We start from the raw sequence: 6,786 nt of genomic DNA on the forward strand, positions 1-6,786 counted from the left end.
TTAAAAAAACATTTTTGGGAGGCAAATTGGGTACTAGCAGACAGCTGCCAGTACCCAAGATGGCAGCAAATAGGTAGTGGGCAAGGGTTATAGAGCTGTTTGGGGGGGGATCAGAGAGGTTGGGGGCTAAGGGGGGGTCCATCACAGTTAGACAGATATTTAAAAAAAAAAAAGCCTTTTATTTTAGTACTGACAGACTTTCTGCCAGTACTTAAGATGGCGGGGACAATTGTGGGGTGGGGGAGGGAAGAGAGATGTTTGGGAGGGATCAGGGGGTGGGACGTGTCAGGTGGGAGGCTGATCTCTACACTAAAGCTAAAATTAACCCTGCAAGATCCCTACAAGCTATCTAATTAACCCCTGCACTGCTGGGCATAATACACGTGTGATGCGCAGCAGCATTTAGCGGCCTTCTAATTACCAAAAAGCAACGCCAAAGCCATATATGTCTGCTATTTCTGAACAAAGGGGATCCCAGAGAAGCATTTACAACCAGTTATGCCATAATTGCACAAGTTGTTTGTAAATAATTTCAGTGAGAAACCTAAAATTGTGAAAAATTTAACATTTTTTTTTATTTGATCGCATTTGGCAGTGAAATGGTGGCATGAAATATACCAAGATGGGCCTAGATCAATACTTGGGGTTGTCTACTACACTACACTAAAGCTAAAATTAACCCTAGAAGCTCTTAACCCCTTCACTGCTGGGCTTAATACACGTGTGGTGCGCAGTGGCATTTAGCAGCCTTCTAATTGCCAAAAAGCAACACCAAAGCCATATATGTCTGCTATTTCTGAACAAAGAGGATCCCAGAGAAGCATATACAACCATTTATGCCATAATTGCACAAGTTGTTTGTAAATAATTTCAGTGAGAAACCTAAAGTTTGTGAAAAAATTTGTGAAAAAGTGAACGATTTTTTTTATTTGATCGCATTTGGCGGTGAAATGGTGGCATGAAATATACCAAAATGGGCCTTGATCAATATATTGGGATGTCTTCTAAAAAAAAATATATACATGTCAAGGGATATTCAGGTATTCCTGAAAGATATCAGTGTCCCAATGTAACTAGCGCTAATATTGAAAAAGAGTGGTTTGGATATAGCAAAGTGCTACTTGTATTTATTGCCCTATAACTTACAAAAAAAGCAAAGAAAATGTAAACATTGGGTATTTCTAAACTCAGGACAAAATTTAGAAACTATTTAGCATGGGTGTTTTTTGGTGGTTGTAGATGTGTAACAGATTTTGGGGGTCAAAGTTAGAAAAAGTGTGTTTTTTTTCATTTTTTCCTCATATTTTATAATTTATTTTTAGTAAATTATAAGGTATGATGAAAATAATGTTATATTTAGAAAGTCCGTTTAATGGTGAGAAAAACAGTATATAATATGTGTGGGTACAGTAAATGAGTAAGAGGAAAATTACAACTAAACACAAACACTGCAGAAATGTAAAAAAAGCCCTGGTCTTTAAGGGAAAGAAATTGAAAAATGGCCTTGTCCTTAAGGGGTTAATCGTTAGTAATCAATTTTCAGATAATAGACAGCTCACGTTTTCCTGACCTCCAATCAATGCAGCAGTAACTATTCCCCAATCTGACCATACAGTGCTGCTCACCGGTCAATATCTGTTCATTCTTAAGTGTCCACTCAGCCATTATTATTCATCCACAAAATAAGTGTCACTGACATTACAGATTTGCAGCCTTTTATTCATACATGAAAATGGTAAAACTCTTTATTGTGAGTAACAACCAGGCAAAAAACAGTCCTAAGAAAAACAAATATTTCTATACAGTAATACATCCTGTTAACAAAAAAAAACAGAGAGACAGACAGAGAAAATATAAGAAACCTATTGCTGGAACACATCTCCAAGCTATATAAATTAGGATCATGTGAATATATTTTCTTGCCACATTTACAGTCAGAATATATTTATGGTAAAGGAAATATCACACTTATGATAACCGGAATCAATGGATGTCCATTTCGTGTAACTGAAAGAAAAAAATATTGTGTATATGAAATATTTAGGTAATAATTACTCTTGTGCTTTTATTTCACTAGGTACGCTATAGAAAATTGCACACAATTTTTTTATTTCTTTAAAATATGTATGACATGGTTTTCAAAATATTGGGTACTTGTGCAAACTAATTAAGTTACAGAAAGCAAACAAAAAACAAAAACGCTGAAATGAATGTTTAAGTGGCGTTATTGAAAAAAAAAAATCAGCACACTGGTGAAGGGTTTGCATTACAGGTTGGGGTTTAATAAATAGAAAAGTAAGCAGAGCTGGGTCAATTTGAATATTCAATAACATTTATATGTTTAAAAAAATTGTGTCCAGAAGTTCTGGAGAACAGGGTATTCCCACCATATATGAATCATATTATAACAATTAGCACTTGGAAAGAGAATCCTGCATGATGTATTTCTACAACTTGACATGAGTGCATTGACCGATTAAAGTTTTAAATATTAATTATTATCTTGGAAACTTAAAGGAACAGTAAAGTCAAAATTAAACTTTTTTTATTTTTTATTAAGGTTTATCTTAGGGCGTACTACAAAATATAATACAGAAAAGCCATTACAGTGTGGGAACTACATTGGAGAAGATACAGCAAATTTAGTGTAAGAGTAAAACAGAAGTATTACTGCTTTTCACTATTACAGAAAAAATAAATAAATATATACTTCATATACAGTAATGGTATTTAAATAATATGCCAATACAAATCGAAAGCCTCCGAACCGCTCGTGAGGCCACTTTTGGACCTTCTGAATTTCTAAAACACTCATAATAGCGGTGGGTATACTGAAAACAAGAGACTACTAAGATAACAAGGACTATAAATAGGTAAAATATATAGAATTTAAATTTTAATAGAATCACAATTGAAAAGAGGGATATATTTAAAATGTGTACGATGGACAAGTGTATGATGTGTTAATAAGAAAGCGCATTTGGTTTAAAGTGCAGATAATTGATAGTGCTAATAATTTAAAGTGCAGATAATTGATAGTGCTAATAATTTAAAGTGCAGATAATTGATAGTGCTAATAATTTAAAGTGCAGAGTTCATATAAAAAACAAAAAAACAGCGCTGTTATAAATAAAAAAGAAAAAAAGACTGTGGCCACAATCTAAAAAGTTAAAACCAATTTGGCATGAGCGTATGATAGGATGATAAAAAAATAGGATGAATAAAAAATAATAATTATAAAGCCGGCATATTGGTGTTCACTAGGCATCCACTACAAGGAGGAATAATGATGTTGGATTCAGGTACAGACCAACGTTAGCATTAGTCCCCACCAGTGTTCCCTCTAAGGCCAGTTTTGTGTGCGGCCCAGCAGTGAAACAGTTAATTAGGCAACCACACCCTGCAATTAGCAAACACTACACAATGCAAATGGCAAGGTATGGTTTTCTTGTTAACTGTTTCACTGCTGGGCTACACACAAAACTGTCCTTAGAGGGAACACTGGTCCCCACTCCTCTTCTTACCGGACCTCCGTATGATTTACAGTCCTGCTCATGTGTTCATACAGACCGATGGCTCAGGATTCTGATAGTTACTTTGTTCAGGGCTCTGGCGTCTGAACACAAAGCTTTCTGATCACGTGACTGATTGTAAACTCCGTGATTGGCTGTCATACGGGTAACCTCAAAGGGAGTTCCAGGGGGTTCCTGTAGCAGTATTGTTGATAGTAAAATTAAATACCAATTTTTTCTGAGTATTGGGGTAGCATATAGGTAACCAGGGGAGAATGTATAGACTATTCCTGTTTGTAAAAGAGTTGCCAGTCCTATGAATTAGGGTCCGGTATCTGTCCCGGTGTTACAAGGGGCCAGTTTTCATTAACGGGACGAGGCTCACCTCCCAGTATGTGTCTATCTCCAAGAGTCAGGAGTGAATGAACAGCGTAGACCACACCACCTATTCTGACATAGGACCCTCTCTGTTTCTCGGGTTTGACCGCTTCTGCTGCTTGGGTGCCACATAGAAAAGCAGTCACATCTGTGAGATTGGGAAAGGCCTCTGCTCTCTCCTTAGGTTTGGATACCAACAGCACTTCAGTATCGGATGATTTCGGGTCACTATTCTGGTCTCCGGAGACCACAAGTTTCCTCCGCTTATGTTCCGGTGAGAGTAGGGATTTTTCAAATGCGTTGCCAGCATACTCTATCTGGCTATAGGAATTGGGGAGTCTTTGTACTGACCGGAGATATCAGGGAAGGTGAAGATTCACGGGTATAATCCCAAAGTGGCTTGTCGGTGGTAGCGGGTAGCACTCCCTCGGTAGGTTGCGGCAGAAGGAAACATTTGTGCAGCTCTTCTTCCAAGTTCCTGTAGGAATCCAGTATGAACTGGGCCATCTTATTCTCCCATCTGTCAAGGGCCTCCATTTGCCAAACAAATTTCAGATGTCTCTGCTTCAAGAACTCTGGACCAACATATATCCGGGATTACCGGGGGGGGGGGGGGGGGGGGGTAGATGAAGGTCTGAGCATTTCAGTTTACTTCTATTATTTAATTTGTTAATTATTCATATATCCTTTGTTGAAGAAATAGCAATGCACATGGGTGAGCCAATCACACAAGGAATCTGTGCAGCCACCAATTAGCAGTCACTGAGCCTATTTAGATATGCTTTTCAACAAAGGATTTTAAAAGAATGTAGCAAATAAGTTAATAAAAGTAAATTGGTAAGTTGTTTAAAATTCCTTGCTCTTTCTAAATCATAAAGTTAAAAATGTGGGTTTCATGTCCCTTTAACTGTTTTGGGAAACAAAAAAATGTCACAAAGCACATAAAAAATGCATTACAAAGTACATTTACACTCATAATAACACCATCTAATAATAGTTTCGGCTGAGGGGATTGAACTTTGCACTGGATAACACTCATCTAGGATTTAAAGGGACCCTAAAGTAAAAACTTTCATGATTCAGATATGGCATGTAATTGTAAAGAGCTTTCTAGTTTACTTCTGTCGTGTAAATGTGCTTTGTTCTATTGGTTTCCTTTGTTGAAGAGTAAACCTAGGTGGGCTTAAGAACCTTAAGAGCGTACACATATCTTTACCACTCTATGACTATCTTTGTATAACATTACTACAACAAAGGATACCAAAAAGAACAAAGCAAATTTAATAATGAAAGTAAAATAGAGTAAAAGTAATATAATTTGCTCTTTTTAGACCATTAAAGTTTAATTTTGACTTTACTGTTCCTTTAATTATATTTTAAAGGGGACAGTCTAGTCCAAAATAACTTTCATGATTCAGATAGATAATGTAATTTTAAAAAAATCTCCAATTTACTTTTATCACTGATTTTGCTTTGTTCTCTTGATATTCTTAGTTGATAGCTAAACCCTAGGAGGTTCGTATGCTAATTTCTAAGCCCTTGAAGGCCGCCTATTCGCATTTTGACAGTTTTTCACCACTAGAGGGTGTTAGTTCATGTGTGTCATATAGATAACACTGCTCACACACATGGAGTTCAGATGAGCCAGCTCTGATTGGCTAAAATGGGTGGCTGTCAAAAGAACTGAAATAAGGGGGCAGTTTGCAGAGGCTTAGATACAAGGTAATCACAGAGGTAAAAAGTATATTATTATAACTGTGTTGGTTGTCCAAAACTAGGGAATGAGTAATACAAAGATTAGCTATCTTTTTAAACAATACAAATTCTGGTGTAGACTGTCCCTTTAAGTTAGGTTTCTCTTTCTTGTTACTTTAGGGGACAATAAAATGTATGTAAGATATTGGAACCAGACAAGGTGCTGGTGTATAGATATTAGACGTGCACTTTCAGATATTCATCATTCTTTTGTACATATGAATATGGCTGCTGGTTGCGGCATTCAGCTATTTTTGGAGTTTAATTTATTTGTATAATAGTGCAACACACTAAGATCTGTGCAAATCCAAATCAGTCTCTTAACCTCATAAATGTAATTAATGTAAATGTAAAGTTCTGTTGTTTTTTTTTCTTCAGCTACAAAGAACTGTCAACCCCCCCCCCCCCGCACCTCCCATCTCCACATGTTTTTTGAACAATAAAACATAAAAAGGCAGATTCAAATAATTAACATTTACATTTCCAATCTTTTCTCTTTGGATGCTTTAATGGGAGCCCTTTCTGTTTAGTCGGAGCTTTGCATTTTATTTATTTTTTTATTTATTAAATATCACTTAGTGTAGCATTTTATTTATATTAGTTTTGGCCCTTAAAGTCAATGTAAGTTTTGATGCAAAAGTGCCCGTTTTTTTAAAAATTTGATTAAAAACAGGGGCACTTTAATTCATCAAAATTTACATTTCACTCGTTGTGAAAAAATACTTACCTTTTAAACTTGACAGCCGCTCCAGATTCACCTGGTCGTCGCAAGCCATTTCTTACGTCAGAAATGATGGATCTGTCATCCTTCAATCACGGCTTCCCCCCCGGGGGAATCAGTGTCTGATTCAATGCCGTGATTGGAGGAAGCCGGATTCCTAATTTTAGACCCAGGAAGAGGCTTTGCGATGGGCGGAGGAAGCTGGAGCGGCTGTCAAAATTAAAAGGTTTTCACTTTAAGCATTTGCCTTAATGGCAATACATTTCTGAAAATAAGTGCACTTATGCTTTCTTATAGATATTGGATATAATGTGTTCTCTTTTTCAGACTTACCATGTTGCAGTGAGTGGATTGGAGCTGAAACACAGGGAGGATGACATGATATGATTGGCAGCTGACTCTGAGCTATTCACCATAAAA

The 6,786-nt window shown here is 36.6% G+C and overlaps 1 protein-coding gene across 2 annotated transcripts in view; it reads left to right on the forward strand.

Annotated features, from left to right (window-relative positions):
* Positions 1-6,786, forward strand: part of OXNAD1 (oxidoreductase NAD binding domain containing 1) — a 251,075-nt gene that overhangs the window by 1,712 nt on the left and 242,577 nt on the right. For both annotated transcript variants that reach the window (XM_053714207.1, XM_053714208.1), the window contains exon 2: positions 6,694-6,786. This exon is cut by the window's right edge and continues 5 nt beyond it. The gene's annotated coding sequence lies outside the window, so the exon portion shown is untranslated. The remainder of the gene's footprint in view (positions 1-6,693) is intronic.

Source organism: Bombina bombina, chromosome 5, assembly GCF_027579735.1.
Source record: "Bombina bombina isolate aBomBom1 chromosome 5, aBomBom1.pri, whole genome shotgun sequence".
NCBI lineage: Eukaryota > Metazoa > Chordata > Amphibia > Anura > Bombinatoridae > Bombina > Bombina bombina.